Raw genomic sequence first — 24,926 nt, 5'->3', positions numbered from 1 at the left:
CACTGTACCTTTGTCTGGTTCTCTACTGGTACCTTCTCTGTATCAGGAGCAGTGCGGGGTGTTCTGGGCACATAGGCTCCAAGAGGACACGGACCTGCTCTGGGAGTCCATAGCCAGTCATTCATCCACTCAGCAATGAGTGTTTGAGCCCCTCTTATGTGTCATCCCTGGGCTAGGCTCTAGAAGGACCACAGTGACAAAAGCCCACGTGACCCCTGTTCTCATGGGGTTTGCAGCATGGTTAGTGTGGAGGGGTCTTCTGTGGCTGCTGTACAAGAACCATAGGCCGGGTGGCCAAAACCAGGACCACTTATCCCCTCCGTTCTGGAGGCTGGTAGTCCAAGATCGAGATGTCAGCAGGGCTGGTTTCTTTAGCAGCCCCTCTCCTTGGCTTGCAGATGGCCGTGTTCTCCCTGTCTCTTTCATGTGGCTGTCCCTGTTTGCATGTCTCTGTCCTAAGTCCCTTCTTTTTTCTCTTTTTTTTTTTTTTTTTTGAGAGAGAGTGAGAGTGAGCAGGGGAAGGGCAGAGAGAGGGGGAGACACAGAATCCGAAGCAGGCTCCAGGCTCTGAGCCGTGAACACAGAGCCCAATGCAGGGCTCAAACTCACAGACTGTGAGATCATGACCTGAACCGAAGTTGGACGGTCAACTGACTGAGCCACCCAGGCACCCCAATAAGTCCCTTTTCTCATAAGGACACTGGCCAGATTGGATTAGGGTGCCCCCATATGACCTCATTTTACCTTAGTCACCTCCTTGAAGGCCCTGTCTCCAAATACAGTCACATCCTGAGGTACAGGGCGTTAGGACTGCAACAGGTGAATCTGAGGCACACAAGTCAGCCCACAGCAGTTGGGAAAACGAACACATCTCCCAAGCTTTTGCCATTTGGCAGACCTCATCAGGCTGTGCAGGGAAGGTGCATGGTGCTCTGAGAGTACAAAGCAAGACTGACTCCGTCTGGGGTTAGGAAGGCTTTCTGGGGCAGTGGCATGATACTAGGCCCTGGAGGATAAATAGGAGTCCTTCGGGCAGAGTAGGGGGAGTGTCCCGGGCAAAGAGGTACCCGAGTGGAGCTCTGAGGCAGAAAAGATCGGCACCTGTGGGGGTAATGGCCCAGGAAACCAGTGGGTGATGGGAGTGAGGATGGGCGGGAGCCGCCATGTGGGGTCTGGCGAGGCCCAGGAGTCTGCTCATCTCTACCCTAGTGCAGAGAGGAATTGTTGGGGGGCCTGTAGCAGGACATAACATCAGATTTCCATCGCAGAAGGTGGCTTGAGGCAGTGCACGAAAAGTTATCTTCCCACCAACCCTGGGAAGGAGTATTGTCACCCCCAACTCACAGATGAGGCTCAAAGAGCCATGCCCCACACCACGCAGCTCCCACCCCACCCACATGCTCTTCCCAAGGCCCCGAGCTGCATTCACAGCCGTGTGTCGGAGACATGGACAGCAGTGAACCAGCAGTGACCCTCTGGTGATGCCAAGGCGTGTCTCTCAGAGGGGTTTGCAAAGTGCCATGGGGCCATGGGGGGACTGCCCCCAAAGGACATGAGCAAGCTGAGCAGATGCAGGGAGATGGCATCAGAGACATGGGCAGGAGCCACGGTAGGAGTTTGGGTCTGTGGGAATCCACCAGAGGAAGGTCTTAAGTGAAAGACTGACTCGATTTGATCTTCATTTTTAAAGCGATCCCTCTGGAGAATGGTTTGAGGAAGGCCACGGGGAAAGCAGGGAGGCAGAGGGCTGCTGCAGTGCCCAAGTGAATGTGAGACCTGTGTCATGTGCATGGGAATCTAGAAAGGCTTCCCGGAGGAGGTGGATACTGGAACAGACTCCTGACTTCACCAGAGGACTTCCCCAGGCCAACCACAAGGAAAGAAGGCTGTGCTCAGAAACCTGAGTCTTCAGGCGCATTTGAGGATTGCAGCAGGGAGAGCAGCAGGAAGGGTGACAAGCCAGGGTCACAGAGTGCCTCGCGGGCCAGCCCTGGCTCATGGAGTCAAGTCTGCAGGTCCCAAGTTTCCCCTCTGGGGGAGGGGAAGATGGCTCGGAGGGAATACAGCTAGAAGCCCAAGTCCAGTGAGAAAGTACTGCTACATGGGGCAGGGGGCTGTGGATGGAGGTGGCTGGGAGGCAGGGTGCCAGGTGAGCCCATCTCAGCTTTCCCAGATGGCAGCCACAGCTCTTGGCACCTCCCTAGGGTGTCACTGCCCCGTTCTCACTGTGTCCTGAAGAATGGGCACAGGTCTGCACACAGCAGAAGGATAGGTCCTCAGCCCATGCTGCCCAGACATTGCTGCTGGCCCTGAGCGTTGGCACAGGCATGCACCCAGACCCCCAGCGTGGATTCTCCCCCTGCGAGGACGCTGCAAAACTGCAGCACCATGGACCAGTCCTTGGCCCCGAATCGAGGACTTGGGACCAAGTGCTTGTTTATGTCCTTGTTATGCCCTGGCTCCATCAAGTACCCAAGAAAGCCGGCGCTACGGGAAGATCCCCTCGTCCTGGCGCCTCCCCCCATCAGGAAGGCAAGGCAGCCCCGTGCCGGCTGCTCTTCTACGGGCCTGCCCCTATGGGAGCTGGCTGGCAGCTCAGGCAAGCTCTGGAAACAGACCTGTGCCTCCAGCTGCCTGCATTTGCATGCCTGACGGTCCTTCCACCTTCGGCTGGGAGAGCTGGGCTAAGGACTTCCTGTGGTGCAAATGTCATGCAATTTAAAGTGTCCGAGTGTGGCCCTGCTGCCGTCGGGCTGGGCCAGGATGATGCCACGCAGCCCAGGCTCCGGTCCCCTCTCCAGCTGTAGCAGGTCATGGCGGATGGTGTGGGAAGTGCCTCCAGTATGAACAAAAATCAATGAAGTTTTCTGCATTTCATTTGTAAGAAAGAAAGGTTCCAGAATCAGCCATCTGTGTTGTAGACCGTGATCCCTGGATGCAGTAGGTCAGCTGAGGCATCCGGGGCAGCTTGCTGCCTTCAGAGCCTCCATTTTCAGTTGATGAATGGGGTTAAAGATGCAATCTTGGGGGGCTGTGAGGATTAGGCTGGTGTACAAAGATGCCCTGATCTGCCTGCCGCGTGCTGGCACCCAGGCCCGGAAGCACGGGCCCCTCCACATGGGGGCTTTGAGGCTGAGGCTGCCACATCCCAGCAGGCAGCCGCCACTCAGCTCCACACGGGTGGTTCTGGGCTGCAGCACGGCCACCATGCGATCGGATCTTCCCATTTTTCAAGAGAGACTGAGGATACAGGTTTTTACATGAAATCCCCAGTTCTCCGGTGGGGTTACCGTGTCTAGCCTCTGTTGCGGCCAAGCCCTTGATGTGCTGCCTCTTCATCCTCCTGCAGCCCCCAGCCCATTTCCCGGAAGGGTACACTGAGGCTTGGAGGAGCTAGATGACCTGCCCAGCAGACCCCAGAGTCCCCAGGTAGAAGTGGGCAGTTCTCACAGCCACCGTTTTGTGGAGAGCCTTCTGGAAAGCCAGCAAAGAAAAAAAGTGAAACCTCGCCTTGGTGCCAAAGGGAGGGGCCGCAAGAAGTCCTGAGGTTGTGGGTATTGTCATGTTCCCATAAATAAGCCCTCGCACAATAGGCTATTAGGTTGCGTGCTCCCTCTGGGGTTTGAAATGAAACTGGTTTTCTTTTCCTTTAAAATGTGCTCTCCGCACCCACCCACCCAGTTGCAACTGTAGACTCTGTTTGGCGCGGAATCTCGGGCAACCTCAGTGACCTGTCCTTGGGATTTCATCAGAGTTCTTAGCCGGCCGCCTCCAGAGTAGCCCCTGCCAGGACCAGATTGACTTTTACTGAAAGACACTGGCAGGGCTGGGGTTTGTGCATGCCTGGCATTTCCTGCCCCCTCTAAGAGGTGGAAACAGGGTACATTCAAAGAACAAGAGCTTTGGAGGCGGCCAGACCTGAGTTGGAATCCTGGGTAGAGTAGTCACCTTTCTGGGCCCCGGTGTCTTCATCTATAAGAAGGATTATTTCGAGGGTTTTCCCGACCACCCTTCTGAATACTTTCAACCACGTGGAAAAGCTGGAAGACTGGTTTATTGAACATGCATAGTCCCTTGGATTTCAGTTGTGAACGTGTTGTCACGTTAGCCTGCTGTGTGAGTGCTGGGCCATTTGAATGATAACTGTGGAACAGCAGTGACACCGGCAAACCTCAGTGCGTGCCCCCGAGAACAAAGGCCTCCTCCCATATAGCCACAACATGATGCTCTCTCGAGAAACTGGATGTCCGTCTAGGACACAGTCTACTTTCAGACTACCCCAGTGGTCCCGATACTGTCTTTCAAAACTTCTCCGACGGAGGATTCACACCCTGCATTTGGTTGTCGTGTCTCCTACGGGTTTTTGAAGAGTCCAGGTCGGGTGTCTCCCACATACACTCTTTGGGCCAGTCTGCTCTTTCCTCATGACTAAGTTCAGGTTGTGCGTTTTTGGAAGGAACCCCACAGAGGCCCTCTCGTGTCCTTCTTAGTGCACCACCCAGGATGCATGTGATGTCAGTTTGCTCACCATGCGTGATGTAGTTGTGATTTCTGGTGAAGGTGGTGGTTAGCAGGGTCAAGGAAAAGATGAAGTCAGCCCGTGGCCCAGAGATGGCTGGTGTGGAGGGGGCTCAGGGCCGCACAGCTGCTGAGCTGTGGCCTGCATGCAAGAAAGGTCACCAGGAGGTCCCTTTGGAAGTCAAGGTTAAGGCCCTGGTCTGGTAGCAGTGAGGCAGAACTGGCTGCAGGGGACCCGATCCAGCAGTGTCCTGCCCTTTCCCATAGCCCTGTGGAGGCTAAGCCAGGGCCTGCGGGGAGGAGCTGCTACTTGCCAAAGCCTGCAGAGCCCTCTCTCTCTCTTTGTCTGCCTCTGTCTCTGTCTGTCTCTCTCACTCCCCTCCCTTTGCTCCAGCTGTGGCCCTCTCCTGTGACTGGCATCAGCCTCGGACACAGAGAATTGGTTTCTGCCCCTCCCCAGGGGGAAACAAGTATGGCAGAGATGACTACAGAAAGTTAAGCATCATGCTGGGTGGACAGGAAGGATGAGGTGACCACTCCAGAGTGGGTGGGAGTGGGATGGAAGGTTCCACAGACAGTGAGTCTTGAGCTGGCTTGAAAGTGCAGGGGTTTTCCCAGCTAGAGAAAGGGAGGAAAGGCATTCAGGACAGAGGGAACAGAGTATGCTAACACACAGAGGCTGGAAGGAGTGTGGCATATTTGTTGCTTCTTCTGATGTGTGGGATATTGTTCTAAATGCATTATATGTTACTAACTTACTTTTTTAATATTTAGTTATTTTGAGAGGGAGGGAGGGAGAGAGAGAGAGAGACAGAGAGAGAGAGAGAGAGAGAGAATCAAGCAGGCTGTGCACAGTCAGCTCAGGGCCCAGCGTGGGGCTCAGTCTCAAAAACCACAAGATCATGACAAGAGCTGAAACCGAGTCAGATGCCTCGCCAACTGAGCCACTCAGGTGCCCTGTTACGAATTCATTTAGTTTAGCATGTTTAAAATGGTGGTTTTGGAGGAGTTTTTTAAAGCAGTGGAACTTTTTCCCCTGAGGTCTTACATGGAGTCAACCACAGTTGAGCCCCCTGGAGGTCCTTCTTGCTGTGCACCTTCAATCCCAGGCCTGAGGCCCTGAACCCCACGCTTGGCACCCGACCTTTGTCAGGTCAGGGTTCCTTGGCCTCGGCACTGCTGACGTCTGGGGCCGGGTCGTTCCCTGTGGTGGGGGCTGTCCTGTGTGCTCTAGGATGTTAAGCAGCATCCCTGGCCTCTGCTCACTGGGTGCCAGTAGCAGACCATGCTGCCCTTCCAGGAAGTGGGTGGTGTATAGGCCAAGGACATGGTGGGAAAGCTCTCCCAGGCAACTGGTTGGAGAGTGAGACCGAAGGCCCCAAGCCTTGGGGCAGTGGGTGTGTGGAGAGCAGGGCAGTGACTCCATGCCTGCTGGGTGCAGAATAAGGAGGGGTGAGCAGGGGGCATCCCAAACAGACTCCACCCCAGCTGCCTCAGAGTCCCCCGTGGGGGGGGCCAGCAGAATGGGCCTCAGGAATGCCTTCAGTCGCAACCCACTCAGCCCAGGCGCCTGCACTGCCTCAACACTATAGTGCTGTGCCTATTTCTTCCCTTAGGCCTTGTCTTCTGGAATGTTCTCTGGGTGCTGGGGTGATGGGAGGTCCTGAGATCTGGGCCCAGCAATCATGAGGGGAGGGAGAGGCTTTTTCCAGCCTGACATGTGCTAGAAACACAGCACCTTTACTTACCTGGATTCTTACAGGTTGAGTGAAACTTCTTTGAGAAGTACTTCTCTTTGTTTAGCACTCTCTAGAACTCTCCGATTTCTTAACAGTTTGTGGTTTTAGGGAAAATTTCATTTTTTCTGTATACATTTATGCTGCCTAAATAAAATCATTACGGTAAACTGGTTTTTTGCTTTAATGTTTCAAGCAGTGCTAATGGGAACTTTTGTGATTGGCTCAGTACTGTCTCTCCAGAAAGCCTTAATGTAACAGACAACCAGCAGTCTTAAATACCTGAAAGAGGGGCGCCTGGGTGGCGCAGTCGGTTAAGCGTCCGACTTCAGCCAGGTCACGATCTCGCGGTCCGTGAGTTCGAGCCCCGCGTCAGGCTCTGGGCTGATGGCTCGGAGCCTGGAGCCTGTTTCCGATTCTGTGTCTCCCTCTCTCTCTGCCCCTCCCCCGTTCATGCTCTGTCTCTCTCTGTCCCAAAAATAAATAAAAAACGTTGAAAAAAAAAAAATTTTAAATACCTGAAAGAAAGTCCCAGAAACCAGAAGCCAGCCCCACATCCTATCACGGAACAATCTTGGCTTGGGCAGTCCTGCCAGATGTTGTGTGTTAATCCCCAGTGCCCTGGACTGCCACGGCAGTTGGTCATGCACCCCAAACCTCAAGACCTTCAGAGACACGTGTGAGTAACAAGAGTTAACCTGTGCATCAGCTCCCCAGATTCTGAACTCACCACATTAACCGAAACACTTAACACATATTCAGAGAGCCTTGGTAATTACAGTTACTGACAAGGGGGTGTGGCTGGCCTTCCCAGCCGAATGCTGGAGCGCAGAAAAACCTGCGACCGGAGGGCCAAGCATAGCGCAGACTGGTACAGCCTCTCCTGCTGGCCGGTCTTCAGCCCGTGCTGTGTGCCAGACTCTGGTCCCGATGCTTTACGTAAACGATGCCATTTCATTCTTACAATGGCCCTTAGACTTGGGAACTACTTGTAGGTTAAATCACTCGCCCCGGGTCTTACACTTGGACGGCCCTCTGACTTTGGCAGCCACACTACACCCAGCCCTCCTGGGAAGGACCGTGGTCAGGACAAAAGGGAGCCAGCCCAGCACATGCTTCTGCAAGTGATCCATGCAGGCGCTTAGAATTGTGTCTGTGAGGTCAACGCTAGCCCAGAGCTTGCTGCCCCTGCTGTGACTGCTGCTCCAGCAAGCCGCTGAGCTTTCCCCGGGCTCCTCCCTGTCAGCAGGTGCTCCTGAGGAAGGCGAGGAGAATAGCGACCGCAACACTGGTCACTGCACCAACACGAGCCTTTGGAGAGCCATCTCAAGGCTGAGAATTTGGTAGCCAGCATCTCACTTGGTCTCCACGGTATAGATGTCTCAGTGAGGCCCTACACAGGTCACAGAGCTGGGCATTGGACGGGAGCTAAGTCTGGACCCCACTTTGTCTGACTGCAAAGCTCCGGTCTTGATGCTAAAAGAGGACTGGGAGACAGCAGAGTGTAGAATTCCAGGGGGTGTAGAGCCAGGCAGGCCAGAGCAGGGAGAGAACGCAGCACCCAATGCGTAGGCTTGGGGCTCACCTCGCTCTTGCCCTCGTTCTCCCCTGGGGCCCTCTCACCAGGCCACACAACCACCTGAGTCAAGTCTAGCTCACTTGGTGAGCTGCAGATGGCCATTGGCTTGCTTAGGCAGCTCCTGTCCCCAGGCAGCCACTCGTGGCTCACATAGGGCCCAACCCTGGGCTGAAGGGGCTGCTGCTGCCTGCTAGTGAGTCAGGGACTCGTGGCTCCTAGCTGAGCTCCTGTGGCCCCATGTTTATTTATTTGTAGCTCAAAGGTTGGGGTCACCACCTGTACCTCTCCAGAGAGCTCTCCTGGCAGGACTGGGTCACTTCTGGATGGGAGTAACCAGAAACATCAGATGCTGTCTGCCAATCCTAAACCAGTTCTCACTCATTTATATAAGTTGCATGGTTTCATTAGGGAGAAAGCTTAGAAATCTGGAGAAAAAAAATGCCACCCACAATCTGCTCACCCAGTGGCACCCCAGTGGACTTTTGGTTACATCTCCATCCAGGATTTCTTCAGGTGTCATTTGGGTGGGGGCAGAAAGAGCCCAGGGTCGAGAGTGAGACTTTAAGTACCCCCTGTCATTGACAGCTGAGACACCGGAGCATTCCTCTGCCTCGCTGGGCTTGTGTGTCGGCTGTGCAGGAGGGCCAGTGAGAGAGTGGCATGGGCCATGTGTGTGAAGGGCCCGGCCCAGATTCAGTCAGTGACTACATTGCTGTCTGTGGCACAGCGCCACTCCCCTGGCTCACCCTGGGTCTTCCCTTGGGGTCGTCTGTCATAAGAAGCTCTTCGTGTTGGTGCACAGCCTCCCTACACCTCCCTCCCAAAGGCTACGTGGCGCTGGGCCGTGTAACCATCCCGCACTTAATTTCCTGTCGCCCTCCCGTTCAGGACCCGCATGTTTTCTGATTTTTCCCATTGGGGCTAACATCTGAAGTCATCTTTGAACTTCTGAGTGGCTTTCTCAGGCACTGGGCTTTGGATTTGGGCCATTCTGTCTGTGGGCACTTCCTGACCGTCCCATAGATTAGTTTGCATGAGCAGATGAGGGGAGACTCGGGGAGACCCCATCCCCGTGCCTGGCAGGAGTAGGGGCTCAATACATACACGCTGAATAAGGGCGTGACGGAAGCTGGCCGGGACACGTGAGTTCCTTCAGTGTCTGTGATCCAGTATCAGAGGGAGAATTTTTAAATGTATGCGTGGAAAACACTTACGTAGTTGGTACTGTATGCCGTCCAATGTTCTGTATTTTGCATATAACGATGTCATTTAATCTTTGCAACCGATGTGAAGGAAGATGCTATTATAGTTATTGAAATTTCCATTTCACCAGTGGGGAAACAGAAGCACAGAGTTTTATAATTACAGTTATTGAAATACAGTGATTGAAATTCCCATTTTACCATTGAGGAAACAGAAGCACAGAGAGGTATAGGAACATTCCCACAATCACACAGCCATGAGTCCCAGCACTGGGATTGGAATCTAGGCCATTTGGCTCCAGGGTCTTTGCTCTTCCCCCTCTGCTCCCTGCCTCTGACAGTTCACCTTCCTGTCCATCTGCTCCACCTGGCCTGAGCTCAGGGCCCAGGGTGAATTCCAGAAGTTCCAGTTTGGGCTCAGTCCCCCCTGGGGTAAAGGAATGCCCTGGACCTCAGCTTTCCTATATAAAAATGGGGAGCGCTCCCCATTCAGAGTTGTGATGGAGAAACGAGAAAATGTATGTAATGTGCCTGGATCCTTATCAAAGTTCAGTCACTCTGAGTTCCCTTCCTCTGCACAGGGGCAGGGGGCCATGAGGCCCCTCTGACTCACCTGGGGAGTCAAGCATCGGGTAAGACAGTTAGTTTAGTATTTGCTTTTAGTGAAGTTTCGTGTTTGTGTTTCTCAGGAGATGGGTAAATGTACTAACTCTTCAGATGACCTCTTCCAGCATCTGGCTGTTGGGTAAGCACTGCCTTCTGTGGCTTCTGTAACCCCTGCTGAGTAGCCCCTGGCTTGTCACGAGAGTATGCCAGGCACTGGCACTCAGAAAGCTGCTGTGGCTGGCCCTCTTGTCTGGACCAGAGTCCAGGCTCATTCGCATGGCACTTGGCTTCTTCCCACTCTGCCTTCCGCCAGCCTTCTCCACCACTCCTGCCCTGCCCGTCTTGGCCGTATGCTGCCCATCTGCCCTTCGTAGACACACAGCGGCTATCCCTCATTCTACCGTTTGTGCAGGGTCCTCTGGGCTCAGCTCAGATGCCTTCTCCGGTCCGCCATCCCTGCCTACAATGCCACTGTCACCTCTCCGCACAGACAACTGTGGATCTCAGCCGCATCCACCCTGGTGCACCGCTATGCAAGGAGCAACTCGGGCGGGGCGGGGGGGGGGGGGGATGAGGGTGTCTTTGTCTTTACACATGCTGATTGCTCCTTGTTGAAGGAATGGGTGAGTGAGCATGCTGCTCCAGACGGTCACCTGGGTCACCCGGGTGGGCCTGAGAAATGGACTAGTTGAAGTCGCCGTTGCAGGTAACGGAACCTTAACTCGTTGACCCATGTGTCCAAAAAAGTCCAGCAGTGGTGCTCTGTTCTAGGCACAGCTTAGCTCTTAGATCCCAGTGTCCTCAGGTTCAGCCCTGCCCTCCCCCAGGTGGCTGTCCCCAGGCAGGCTTTCCCTTGAGTGGTCTTCCCTGCTGCAAGTCTAGTCAGGGGAGAGAGATTTTCTTCTAGTAGTCTCACCAAAGTGGAGCCCCACTCCCATTCCAAACCAGTACTGTGGCTGGAGGCGTGCACACGCCCGCTGGCCAGCCTGTGTCATGGCTCCTCCTGGCACCAAGGGTAGACCCTGCTTCCCCAGGGAAGATCAGGACCTGTTGCAAGCAGGCATGCCCAGTGATGCTGTCCTCGTGCTGGAACAGCCTTTCCCTCCCCGCCTCACTTCTTTCTGTTCAGCCTCAGGACAGCGTGAGATGCCCTTTGTAGAACTCCCTTAGCATCCTGGGCTGTCTCTTTCCCTGGGCCCCCTGGACTGCTCTGGCCTCTCACCTGTCTCCCTGGGTGCCTCCCCCAGGCTGAGATCCCCAGCCAAGTCTTCCTGGGTCCCCAGGGCCCCATGCAGGAAGCCCCGACTAAGCTCTGTCTTGTCAGCTGCATACATGGTGGCCTTTGAAAGACCCATGTCCTTTCGGCTGTTGCAAACCTTCCCTCTCCCCAGTCGCAGTGACTGGCCCGATCGCAAGGATAATGTCATTTATTCTCATCAACCCTGGCATGCTGACTTGTGAGGTGGGAAAGCATTAAGGTATCAGAGTCTGCCAGTGGCCTAACCGGGTCTCTGACCGGGCAATGTTTGTGACTCTTGAGCAACAGGAGAGAATTTCCCATTAGAACTGTGGTCTGTATAGGTGATTGTTCTGGCCCTAGACCGCCCAACTGGCCTCCTCTCGTCCCAGCAGGGACACACAGTCTCACACACGGGGGCAGGCGCTATTTCCAAAAGAGATGTTTTAGGTGGTTTGAAACAAAATCACAGCTTGTTTTTTATAACCTAAAAGTAACAGTAATATTCATTCAGGGAAATTTACATTTGAAGAAAAGTAACAAGGAGGGAAACAGGTCTCCCATACCCGTCATTAATATTTTCACTTGGTTTCCTCTGCCTTTTCTTTGCAAAGGCTGCTTTTTATGTAATTGAGATGATACGATGTGCACAATCTTGTGCGGTGTTCCAATCAATATTATTATGCAAGCTTTTATTCTTGTTGTTGTATGTTACCCCGTAGTCTTCGGGGGGCTGAGCAGTGCACTAAGAGCCTGCGTCCTGACCTCAGACCAGAGCCTGGCCCACATTCCAGCATCTTTACTCACCAGGTCTATAATCTTGGGGAAGTGACTGGGCCTCTCCAAGCCTCGGTCCCCTCATCCATAAAATGGGGATAACAGGCATGCCCTGTGTGGGTGCCCTGCGATCTGAGTGCACAGTAAAATGTACAAGCACGTGTTGCACTCAGCACAGTGCCCGGCACCCTTCAAGGGCACAATAAACCTCACTGTTGTCACCATTGCCATGACCGTCATCTTAATGGTGTTGTGATGGCAGTCCCCGCCCCCACCCCCACCCTTGGCCGTACCACAGCCTACTGTGTGACACATTCAGGTGTTGGCAACTCCTCTATCATAAATAACATGGCTGGGAACATCTTTGCGTATAAATCACTCTTTTAATATAGGGCGTTTTTCTTCAGATGGATGCTCGGAAGTTGAATTGTTCTGATTTTTAAAAAGAAAAGACCGGTAAACATTTAAAATGTTCTTCAAAGCTCCTGGCAAAGTGATCTCCAGAAGTGGCCCGTCATTTTATACTGCTGTCAGCCCTGTGCGAGGGCACCGGCTCTTTTACCACCTCGCCAGCACGGGCTGCTCCTGTGTTATTGATCCTTGCTCAGTTTGACCCGTGAAAACCAGCACTGGATGTTTTCATTTGCGTTTCTTTGGTAACTGTCTTGCCATATCTAAGTTTCTTTAAAGAGGTCTAGAAAAGAAGGTGAGTGGAGTAGAGGCTGTGGTTCACAGCCCGACATGCTCACAAGGATCTGCCAGAATTCCCCACTTTGCCTTCCTACCGTGGGGTCTGAGTACCTCTTAGATGCCGACCCTCAGATACCCAGAGTATAAGCTCTGTCTCCCCAAAGCCCTGCGCAGGAGTCTACCCAGACAGACAACCCTTCATCCACTGTGGCTCCCATATCTCTGGTCCAAAGGTCTCTTTCACCCAACACAAATCCCTCAGTGCCAGAGCCCAGGCTCTGTCCTCAGCTGCTCAGTCCCCAGGCAGGCCAGCTGCGTCATGGGTAGGCAGCTCCATCAGTCCTCCAGCCAGGGCCATGGAGGTGGTCTGAGACAGCGCAGGAGGGAGCCGGGGACTTGGGGCAGGGGGCTTCTCCGAGCCTTAAAGGATGAATTACCTTTTGCTAGACTCAAGAGCTGCCTAGGAGCCCCCTGAGGGCAGGAACCACGTCAGATCTGTGCACCTGCACATCCCCAGAGCTCTGCACACCTGAGGAAAGCAGGCAGGCCGGCACACCTGGCCAGTTGGGAGGCACAGAGGGAGGCAAGGAGATTTGGTATGAGGCTGGGGGGTGGGCTGCCCGGGGCTCACCACCAGGCACTAGGGAGTCACCGAGGATGTTAGGCAGAGGAGGCCGGGGTCTGAAATGCGCTCAGGGATGATGAGGGTACTGGTGCTCCGAGGGGGCTGGCGGACTGCTGGGGAGCCCCTGACAGTTCACAGCAAGCACGGCAGAGCAGGCACAGGGCAGGAGGCTCCGGCAGCCCCCTGCGTCCCCAGGGCTCCAGACCGGTTGCTGGTCCACTGACAGCTGACTCCCCTTGTGGAGCTGACTCATCCCACAGGGGGGCCCAGAGCCACTCTGTCAGGGATAGCTATGGACAGCCCCCAGTGACCTCGAGGGGAGGGTGGGCTCTGCCCTAGTCTCAGGCACTCCACTGTGTTGTGCTCCAGACTCTGAAAAGCACTTGGCTGGGAGAAAAGAGAGTTGAGGAGAGGTGAGGGGTGAGAGTAGAGGCTTCAGAAACTCCCTATAAAAATGAAAACAAGCCATCCGTCTTCCTCACTGGCGTCTTACCCTGACGGTGGCCTTTATGGATCTTGCCCCATGTCTGTGGGGAAGGCTGCTCTGAAACCTAACCCCGCAGCCAGCTAGCTGCTTCCAGCCCCCCGCTTTCTGGGAGGAACCGCCCCTGACAAGGGCCAGCCTCTCCTGGAAACCATCCTGATGGAGGAGGACCTCTCACCGAGAGCAGAGAGCACTTCAGGGTGCCTTTTTTCCCCCAAACCAATGACCAACCTCCTCCCCCTTTGGCCATCGAAGCATTTCAAGGCAATTGTAAAAATTATATGAACCCCATCGAAGACTGTTACAACAATGTTTATACCCGGTGTTTGAAACAAAGACAATGATATTATAAATAATTGTAGATGATGAAGATAGGCAAGGAAAAATAACATCATTAAAAGAATTTTACAAGACGGACCGTTCACAAAGATGGATGGAGTAACACAATACGTTAAAAATATCTGCAATTAACATAAACACAGCGCAGTGGACAGAAACCATCTGCCGGCCAGCCTCACCCTGGGCATGGTCCCCTGTTGTCCACACAGGGTGGTACCAGGGGCTTCTTGCTGTGGCCACCGTGAGAAAGGAGCCCCTGGGAAGAGTTCGTCTGGGGCATGTGCCCTGGAAGCACACAGAGGCCTGTGGCCAGGGACCCCTCCATGTAGAAGGAACTCCATGAACAAAAGGGAAACTGAGGACTGAGGAAGTGTCTTCTTTGGGGTCATAGAGCTTCCTCCAGGAACCCTGCCCTGACCCCCAGCGAGATTGAGCCTCATCAGCTGTCCCTGTGGCTCCCGCCGCTGCACAGCTCTGCGACCTTGTTTCCCCCATATGAGAAAGGGTCCTGTGGCTACTGGCGCCTCCCAGGCCGGGTGTGTCGGCAGCAAGCGGGTAGAGACTCGTGTGGTAGCAGGCGCCAAAGGCCCGGCTTGACTCAGCCACAGTCTCTCGTGGGCAGATAAAGAAGCCAAGGCCGGAGGAGCAGGTACCTAGGCAGGGGCAGAGACCACCCAGAGCACAGCTGTGGCGACCTCACATCTCACATCCCTGCACCTCTTTCTCCTTGCAATCAGTATTCGATGTTCTAAAAATAGAAATAAAATCTGTAAGCCTGAAACACTTAGGCCAGACAGAACAGAATGGACAGTCCTGAAACCAGCAAAAGCAAAGAGAGGTGAGCGTCTGTCACCTGCTCCGGTCCCCCCTCTTTTGTTGAGAACAGAAGATTGCTAATAAAGTGGAAGCCCTACCACCCCCACTCCCCCACTCTCCCTGAAGGCAACATCCACCCCCCTAAGCTGGGGACCCCATGTCCATGTGCATCTTTGTGCTCTGCCTACACACCGTTGCATCCAGTGTCGACGGTTCCTGCGTGTTTCAGTGTTTCCATATCTGGTCTCACACTGAACCAAGTGGGGATGGGACTCTTGCTGTTCTAGGCCGCATTTCCGGGTGACATTTGCGTGACTGCTGTGTGTTAGCCCAAAGTCTGAATGCACCGTGCTGGTGTGCCTGTCACCCGTCTGAGACGGGGGCCGTTTCCACTCTTGCCCTCCACTGAGCAGTGTCAGAGCATTTCTGTAGGCAGGCACAGGAGCGTGGTCATCTGGTCCTAGAATGTGCAGAGCTACGGGCAGGGCCAGGGCCTGCCAGCCTCTCCTCTACCCTCACCCCACCACCCTTACCCCACTCACCATTTCCTGCCAGAGAAGAAGGCAGTCCCTGGGTTTTTGGAGGAACTTTCTCCCTGGATGCTTGTGTTCAGCCCAGGGTTCTTGGAAGCTCAGGATTGGCCCTAAATATCAGGACTTTGTGGGAATCCCTCCAGCCTCTCCGGGAGAACTGGGGGTTCCTCATCGGCTCTTGGAGGTAAAGGGAAGTCTGGGTGCTTAACTGGAAATTGAGCTCCTGGTTCACTCTGTCTGATTTCTGCCAAAGGCCGTTTCCCATCTGTGACTTGGAGTCAGATCCCTATGGGCTCCTAAGTCCTCTTGGTGGCCACTTCATAGATCCATAGCCTGTCGCCTTACCCAAAGGACGGGAAGTATGTGCAAATGGGGTGAGCTGGGATCTGGATGCACCTGTCAGTGCCAGGTGCATAGCTGGCCCTCCTCCACCCGTGTGCTCGTCTTTCATGTGCTGTGTAAAGGCCCCGAGGTAGGAAAGGCAGTGAACAGATGGGCAGGAGTGAGCCATGGGAGATGCGGTGAGAGTGGTTGGCATGGCCCACTCCCACCAGGGCCTGGTGTGGACCTTGTCCACAGCCCCAGGACAGGAGAAGGCACTAGAGACAGGGCTGACCATACGTCTCTGTGAGGCCTCTTCCTGGGTGACTTCTGGCAACACCCTCGAGTCTCAGGGTCTCCCTCTCTCAGTGGGGGTCCTAACCCCCATGCCCACGGATTGTTATGAAGAATAAAGCCCCTGATAGTCTTTGGCCTCCTGGTAAGCCCCCTGGGCTGCTACAGGAGAGAAATCTAAGGCCTCAAAGCGGAAAGCTCCCTTTAAATGCCTGGACCTTGAGGCGCGTCTCCCGGGAAAATAGGGTGCCAGCTGGAGGCTGGACCCGAGGCCCTGTGCCTGCCGAGGGCAGACACTGTAGCCAAGAGCCAGAACACGTGGTGGAGGAGGAGGCAGCGTGCCCAGAGCTGAGATGCTGGCGGTCTTGGCCGTGCCGCGGGATGCAGGTCCCTGCCCACTGGTGCAGGCTCAGAGACAGGCCACCCTGTCTGCCGTCCTATCCCATGCCCCACTCCCACCTGAGAGCACGCAGGCCAGCAGGGGACCGTGTGGGCTGCGCGTGTGTGCAGGTGCATCTGAGTCTCTGTGTCCACAGATGTGAGCGTGTGCCAGTGAGTGTGCATCCGTGTTAGTGAGCGTGAGGCTGTGCCAGGGTGTGTATGTTGGTTTTTTTTCACAGAAGGGAGGTGAGTGAGAGGCCAGCTTCCTGACAGGGCAGTTATAAAACATTCATAAAACTTTTATTGGACTTGCCACCCTTCCAGATAAATATTTTTCGATTTTATGGTCTTGTTTTAGGGCCCTGAGCTTAATCATGGCTTTGTAGCAGCCTTTAAAAAAAGTTAAATATCGTTTTGGCAAAAGGAGCCCCCTTCCCCCTACCCCTGCCAAAGGCAGCCTGCACTCTGAGCTCATAAATTCCCGCCACTCTCAACTCTTGCCCTTTCTCCCTCCGTGTCCTCACAGCCGTACGAGGGTGAACCTGAAAAAAAGAGCAAAGAGAGGGTAGAAGAAATAACCCCTACCCCTCTCCCTCCTGCTGCCCCACAGCCCCTCCCCAGCCTCATGGGCGGTGGAGGGGGTGGGAGACACTCGGCCCAGCTCACGGCCATCCACAAAAGGTGGCTGGCAGAGGGTGTGGGTGGACACTGTCGGCTTCCTCCCTCAGAGGGGCAGCCGCCGTGGCTGGCGAGGGCGAGCTGGGCAGAGCTACCTCCCCCGGCCACACCAGCCTGCCTCCTGCCCCGCGAGGTCCCGCGTGAAGCCCCCGCTGGCGCCCCCCTCAGATGTTGGCATCTGGACCTCAGACCGGCCTACCCGAGCACCCCTCCCAAACAGCACCCCCACCCTGGACCCGGTGCCATCGCTCTTTGCTTTGTTGTATTTCTTTCACAGAACTCTCCGAAGTGTCCTCCTTCGTTCATTTACTCATTGTAAGGCTGTCCCCATTACAAACATAACCTATACATTGCTGTGTCCCTCACACCCAGAACAGGGTCAGGTGCACAGTAAGTACTCAGTAATTGAGATTTATGCTATGGGTTGAATGAATGGTGGACACCAGGGTGATAGAGTTTGTGGTGTAAGAATCAAAATGGCTAATACTGCTCTGACCTCGCTTTGTGCTGGACACTAATTCTAAGTGCTCTACATTCTAACTCACCTAGGCCTTGCAACAACCCCATGAAGTAAGGTCTAGTGCTGTCCCCACTGTTGGGGTGAGGGCACTGAGGCACAGAGAGAGTCTGATGTCTTGCACAAAGCCACACAGCTTATCTGAGCCCAAACCAGGGTTCGGGTCCTAGCAGTCTGAGTGTGCAGCCTGAGCTCTGGCCATCACACCTGATTCCTGGGTGAGAACAAGCACAAGAAGGCATGTGCCCTTCGGGCCACCGCAGCCTGGACTGAGCCCTGTCCAGCAGGCGTCGGCCAGTGCTTGGGCCAGAAGCTCTGAGGCTGCAGGGCCGGGGGTGGGAGGCTCAGGCTCAGAGGCTTATCCCGCTGGATTGCAGGCAGGTCACAGAAATGAGGGGAGCCAGTCTCAGGCAAAAGAGTGACACAGACTAGCTGGTGGGCCCACAGTGCAGCACAGCCTGCCCCACCCCACTGCCGTAGGCTGGGAATGTGAGGATAGGTCCTCCGGCTTTTCAAGACAAGCTAGAAATTCAGAATTGTATGTCACATGTCCTGCGTTTGCAGGTGAGTGAGTCATTCAAATATTTCAGAAATGCCGTGGAGGCTGGTTTCCACTCTCAGTCTGGCATTTTTCTCTTTTGTCTCTGATGAGAGTGTGAGCCCCAGGAAGGAGGGCCCAGGCACCTCTGTCTGCGGGCCCAGAGAAAGGCGATAGCTGGGGGAGAAGCCTTCTCAGAGGAGGTGGCACTGAGCTCAGCCTTGGGAGGTGGGAGGAATCCTCTGGGGAAGGAACTTCCAAGCGGAGGGAGCCATGGCCGTGCTCGGGAGAGGGGACACTCTTGCTGCCCAAAGCGCTGGACAGGGCATGGGATGCTTTGATGCCTGAGGAGGTCAGGGCTCCCCCTGAGGGATGATGGGTCCATGAAGAGTCTTTGGCAGGAGCCCAGTGAAGCCTCCAGTAAAATCTCATGGGCCACTTTGTGAGGGGTGTGGTCGGAGGGTCCAGGACGATGGCTTGGGTGGAGGGGGCAGAGAAAGATAATCAGCAGACAGACCAGACTCAGTGATCAAGTGGCTGTGGCAGTAAGGGGGATCACCAGGTGCTTGCTGGGAGAGAGTAGAGGGCGTGAATGCACCTGATGCTGGCGAGGAGATGCGTCCAAGGTTAAGAGCGTGTTGAGGGGCCGTGCCCAGAGAACAGAATGCCACTTCTTCATGCAGCTGCCGTTTCCCCAGCATCCGCTGCACCAAGCGCACCGGGAATTTTCTTACCCCTCCCCCCACAGGCTGGTGAGGGCTTCACAGAGGAAACGGTCGAGGGCCAAAGTGAGGGCACACCGCAGCGGCAATGGCAAGGCAGGGTCCCAGGCCTCCCAACACCCGCATGCCACCCCTGTGCTCCCTGGCAGCCCATATGGCGTCTTGTTTGAATGCGTGAGCTCTTCCTACCGTTGTGACTTCTCCAAACCCCACGTTGCTCAGAGACCTGAGAAAGGGCCCTGGGTGGCAAATGCACAGCTTCCATCGCATCTGCCCCAGCCCCAGCTCCCTCCTCTGGCATTTCCCTGGGCCACCCCCGGGCGTGGTGCGCGGTCTGGATTCCTCCACGCTCTCCAGACAGCCATCAGGGTTCACCATGGAAGAGCTGTTCAGACCTGAGACAAGACCGAGTTCAAGGGTCTGTAGGATGGGCCCAGGAAACTAGAACACCCCCAGGACCAGGCAGGCAGCCCTGCCGAGTCCTGAGTCTGCGGTAGGGGGCACTGATTACAGGGCAGGGGACCTAGGCCCTCTCTGAGGAGCCCCTGCTCACCTCAGGCCACTTGTTGCCCTGGGAATGGGGGCCCATGTTTTTATTTATTTGTTTGTTTCTAAAGTTTACTTATTTTGAGAGAGAGAGTGTGTGTGTGAGCAGGGGAGGGGTGGAGGGAGGGAGGGAGAGAGAGAGACGGAGGGAGGGAGAATCCCAAGCAGGCTCCACACACAGCACAGAGCTTGACATGGGGCTCGATCCCATGACCCTGGGATCATGACTTGAGCCTAGATCAAGAGCCGACACTCAACCAACTGAGCCACCCAGGTGCCCTGGGGCCCACATTTTTAAATGTTGGCAACAGATCCACAATTTTTAAAGCACCTCCAGGGGCCACACTTGAGGTACGGAAAGCCAGATGTGGAGTGTGTAGGACTTCCTCAGTGAGCCCTGCACACATCAGCCCCCGGTGTTGGCTGTGTCCCATGCACTGCCTTGTTGGCTTTTGAGTCCCTTCCTACCAAAGTCATTGGCTTTGAGAGTCTCATGTATAAGACATGAGAGTCTCATGCAGAGTCACAGCCAAGCTCTGAGGCTGGCCTCGAGCCCAGTGCTCCCAACCCCCCGGCCCGCAGATGGACAGATGGACAGGAGGCAAGGAGACCGAGGCCCAGGGAATTGGCACTGACAGGCAGGTAGTGGTAGTCCATAACGTTTTCTAATTAAATTAATAAGTTGATTTAAAGAAATAGGTAAAAGAAGTGGTGGCAAAGGCAGTGACATGGAAGAGAGACTTGGGAAACCCTGGGTGGACCATCCACGAGTCTTGATGGTGATGAGAGACTCAGGTGGGCTTTAGAGGGCAGGTGGAATTTAGATCAGGGAGAAGAGGAGTGCCAGATGAGCTGGAGAGCAGGGCGCTGTAGCCCTTCTGCACACATCCCCAGGGGTGAAGGAGCCGCCCGGCACTGCCCACCAGTCCCCTGCAGCCCCCAGCCCACATTTCCCCCAGCCACGTGGGCAGGTGCATTTGGAATCTAGTGACAGCTGAGACCGGCAGGAGGGGCTGTGTGATGGCACGTGGCACCATGGTTTCAGAGGGAAGTGGGTTGGGGGAGGGGTGGGGGGCTGCAGGCAGAGGGGCCAGGCCCTGGGTGCTCTTCTGCAGCCATCCGCAGCGCCTCCCTGACAGAGGGGGAGCAGACGCAGCCCGGAGCCTCCTACGCTGCCGTCTCCATGACACAGTGCCTGGCGCAGGGGCCCGTGGGTGGCCCAGCCACTCTCCTGGGCCCCCTTCCTCCTTCCCCGACTCTGGACCTTGCCACGGCACCATGGGCACTGCAAGGGGGTTGGTTCAGATCTGGTTCCACCTTGGGAAGCGGGCAGCGGCCCTGACCCTTCTTTCCTGTGCACGCTTGGGTTTTCCTTGGATAAAAAACGCCCCCGGATCCTAGCAGTTCTCATTGTTGTAGTCTTTAAGAAGACCAAGTAAAAATCCTCCTCCAAGTGACTGAAATGACAATGCCGTGTGGCCAAACGTGTGGGGCCGTGTCTACCCCAGCTGAGGAAACTAAATGCCGGTTTGGCATTTAAGACGGTCCCTGGCTTCCACTGGTGTCACCTCTCCCAGAGTGGGAGAGGAGGGCCATCCTGAATCACGTCTGCTTGGTCCTGGGAGGGCAGGGCCCTGCTGGCACTACTGAAACCCTCCCTGTCAGCTGAGCAGAGCTGAAAGGAAAGCCCTGCCCAGTGCCACCATCGCATTTACCCTTTCCACTGGCCCCGTGGCAACGACCATCGTCCTCAAGAGTCATGAAGCTGGCCTGAGGCCTCCCAGCACCAGCCACTTGTCCAGGGGCTTGCAGGCCTCATCCACACAGCACAGAGGACTCCCTGGAAGAGGTGGTCTTGGTGGGCTTAGGAGAGGCATTGGGCCCGAGGAAGGTCAGGATCACAGACCTGGAGGCTTAAGTAGGGTGTGTGGGTCCGGTGGCTGGGAGTTAAGTAGAAACGAGGTAATCTGGGAGGCAGGAGACTCTGGGTCCACCCAGTCTGTGAGGACAGAGGCCCACCCAACCATTTCCCCAGGACCCGGACGCCCCTGAAACTTGGCAGCAGTGATTTGGGCCGGCACTCCCACATTCTCCCCTCCCTGTTATGCTCAGCACTGGAAATCGCCAGTACAGGGGTCACTTGGGGACAATGAGCAAAGCCCTGGTCCTTTGTCAAGGACAGAACTCCTCTCTGTCCCTCCCACTCCTAGGACCCCTGGAGCCCCTCTTAAAGCCTCAGTGGGGCCCGGCACTCCCAGCCTCTGCACTGCATCTGCCGGTCTGACCCACTGGGCACAGGGTCAGCATCTTGGGTGGCTTCCTGCCAGGCCTGGAAGCCTCCCGCTTTCCAGCTCCTGCTGCCAGTGCTTGGGCCTGGCCCCCCTCAGGGGCTTAGCCACAGCCCACCCACCTACCTGTTGGGGGGGGGGGCGTCATTGTGCTCCCTGGAGGTGGGGGGTAAGCTCACAGTGACCTTTGATGGCAATAGCCAGAGGGGTCATTGTCCCCAAGAAGGGATCTGGGAGAGGACACTGTTGACCCCTTCTTTCCACAGCTCTCTTCTCTGACTTGCCACAATGCATTTATTCACTCTGTCATTCGTTCATTCAGACGTCGGCCCAGTGGCTTCTCGCGGCTCACAGCCTCTAGGCCTGAGCAGTGGGCTGGCCTTGCCAGACTCCTCACCCTCCCCACCCCGCCACACCAGCTTCAAGCAAGTCACTTCCTTCCAAACTCCCGCCTCTTTCCTTCCCATGGCTTCCTCGTGTACCTCCTTCAGGTCTCGGCTTAAAATACCACCCAGAGGCCCCCACCGTGGTCTCCCCGCGTCGGTCGGTACCTCACAGCCCTCACACTCACGGCACCCTGCTGTCTCTTTGCCAGCAGGTGAGAGGCGCGCCGTTGCCAAATGGTGAGAGCACGGTTCTCAGGCCCAAGCCAGTCAAGATTCCAGCTCCACCACTTACTTAGCTGTGTGTTCTTGGGCAGATGACTTCGCCTCTCTGGACCTCCGTTGCCTCATTTCCAAGTTAGGAGAAATCATAGGACTTCCCCACAGGGTTGCTGTAGCTAAACAGACTAATGGAAGAGCACATTCAGACAAGAACATAAGCAGCAAAGCTATGGCACTTGTTAGCTTCTGATGTTATGGTCTGTTCCCCCAGTGGTTGCTGGGTGTGACCCCTGTAAGCCCCATGAGAACAGGGAACCAAATCAACACGCTCTGGTAGATGTGGAGTAAATGCCTGTTCCAGACCCTGCACAGGCCTGGGGCTAGGTGGTGAGTGCCTTACCATCCTACCTCTCAAGGAACTCACAGCCCAGAGGGAAGGCTCTGCAAAGGCACGCGGGCAAATGCAGACTGAGAAGGGCCGTGGGTCTTTCCAGAAGGCGTCCAGAGGAGCAGCCCTCACAACGTAGCTGGAAAAGCCAACAGGGTGGCACAGGGCACATTGGGTGGGCCCCAGTGGTGTGGCTGAAGCCAGAGGTGGGCTTCACTGGAACCCTGGGGGCTGGCAGACCGGGCCCAAGAGCTCAGAACTCATCTAGAGGTGAGAGGGGCTGGAAGGAGCACCCACCACAGGCTCACTGCTTTCCAGTGAGGGACCAGCCTGGCCTGACCTCCCCGCAGTGCAGTGCCCCCCGACCTGGGCTTCTCCTCGTTGACTGTGTGTTTTCACGTGGCATGGCTAGTGTGTCTAGCTGAGAGAGGACAGCCCTGCCATTTCTAGGTGCCCATGCCCTTTCAGCAGGACCTTGAAACCCAGTCTAGAAAACAAAGTGGAAGGGGGTAGGGGGGCATCCAGTCTGCTTTTCTGATTTAAGGCAGAGGATCCCCCGGGCTGATGGTCTGTGGTACAATCTTCAGGATCTCCCCAGTCCACTTGACACCGCCCTTTTCTGTATTGTGGGATCAGAACCCTCAGGAGCTTGGGAGCCTATCCTGCACAGTGGGACGCGTCCCAGAGCAGGCGGAACAGAGAGGACGGTCAGCTTGAGCTGCCACTTAGAGGCCAAGTCAGCCGGGAGGGGGACTGGGAAAGGCCTTCTGGGTGGGGGGCCGGCAGGAGCTGAGGGCTAAGGCCATTTGCTATGCCCATTGACTGAGTGGACTGGAGAGATGGTCCACTGGGGAGGAGCTTCAGGCTAGGGTCATTTGTAACCCAGTCTACAGAGGGAGCACAGGGGCTTTGGTGGCAAGGGGGCTTAGCACCACCTGATGATTGATACTTGTCCAACAGGGACACGGAGGGCATCGAACCCGCACGCGGTCTCCACCATCTGCTCCTACCTGGCACCCTCCCAGCCATCTGGGACGCATATTCCATTTGGCCCTAGTTGCTAGACGACGAGCCAGCCCAGAGAGCTCACGTGGCCATCCTGAGTCACACGGTGGTCAGTGGCAAAGCCATCCCTCACCCCGGGAGCTTGGGAACCAACCCCACACTCCTGCAAGGGGTTGGCTGCCCAGTCACAGGAGGCCCCAGCGTATACACATGGCCCGCTTACGGGAAGATCGGGAGGGCTTTTGGTTTTCATTCGACACAGCGATTTCACGTGCCCACCCTGACAGGGAGCGGGCTGCTCTCCCTCAGGAGAGGGGAGTGTTGGATTAACTCTAGGAGCCCCATCTCCCGCCGACTGTCTGACATGGCCTGAGCCTAGCCTTGGGCCTGGTGCTTGTCTGGGCTAAGTCCCCCCTCAGAATCTGGAGCCCAGCTGATCTGACCCGGGGTGGCTGTGAGCTGGCCGAACGACCAGGGGCACCGCACAGCATGCCTGAAGTAACGGCCGCTGACCTGGGCAGTAATCCAGCCACCAGTGTTTGGGGAGGGCTCGCCACGCGCCGGGCAGGCAGGGGGTCAGCCTTCACACGTAGCATCCCACTGCTGTGACGAGTCCGCCAGCATCCCGAGTTCAGAGTCCCATGAGGACTCTGGCCGGGCACTTCTGGAGCTCCTCCTCCACACCACGCGTCTTCGCTTGCGTTCATCCCCGTGCGATAGGGATTGTGCCCGTCTTACAGATGAGAGAATAGGTGAGCCTCCTACCTTGAAAGTAAGCACCTAGTACGCTCGTGATCAGGCCTCAGCCCGTGTGGATCCAGTCCCACCCTCTTTGCCCCATTGGTGGCCTGCTGCTGTAACAGCCAGAGCTGCGAGTCAGGTGGGTAGGGTGGCTCAGGGGGGTGGGCGCAAGCAAGGTGCTGAAAACCTGGGTTGGGGTCTTAGAGTCAGGGAGGCCAGGTACAATAGGTATCTTACCCCCCCCCCCCCAATAACTGCCCTTGAAAATAGAAGGCACTGGGGGCACCCGGGTGGGTCAGTCAGTCAAGCGCACAACTCTTGGTTTCGGCCGAGGTCACGCGTGGTCTCACGGTTCATGAGTTTGAGCCCTGCGCCGGGCTCTGCGTTGGCAAAGCAGAGCCTGCTTGGAATCCTCTCTCTCTGCCCCTCCCCTACTGTCTCTGTCTCTGTCTCTGTCTCTGTCTCTCTCTCGAAATAACTAAACTTGAAAAAAATAAATACATAGAAGGCACCGGGCCTAAATTTTCTTCATATCCTCACAACTACCCATGTCTCGTGAGAGTCAGTTCCCTCGTGAAAACACGGAGTGGGGGCTCTCCTGCCTCCTCAGAGAACTCGGATAGGATTTACATTGCCTTAGCACTTCGACGTCATGACAAAGACAAATGCACGGGGCTTGTTCAGTGCAGGGGCCCTAACTCCTGCCCAGTAAGAGCTGGGTGCGCCATTCCAGGCTCAGGTGTGCCCCGCCGTGTCGTCG

At 55.7% G+C, this 24,926-nt stretch overlaps 1 protein-coding gene across 1 annotated transcript in view; it reads left to right on the top strand.

Annotated features, from left to right (window-relative positions):
• Positions 1-24,926, top strand: part of EEFSEC (eukaryotic elongation factor, selenocysteine-tRNA specific) — a 249,667-nt gene that overhangs the window by 209,927 nt on the left and 14,814 nt on the right. The window lies entirely within an intron of this gene.

The sequence above is a fragment of the Panthera uncia genome, chromosome A2 (assembly GCF_023721935.1).
Source record: "Panthera uncia isolate 11264 chromosome A2, Puncia_PCG_1.0, whole genome shotgun sequence".
NCBI lineage: Eukaryota > Metazoa > Chordata > Mammalia > Carnivora > Felidae > Panthera > Panthera uncia.
This window is presented reverse-complemented; position numbering and strand designations above follow the sequence as displayed.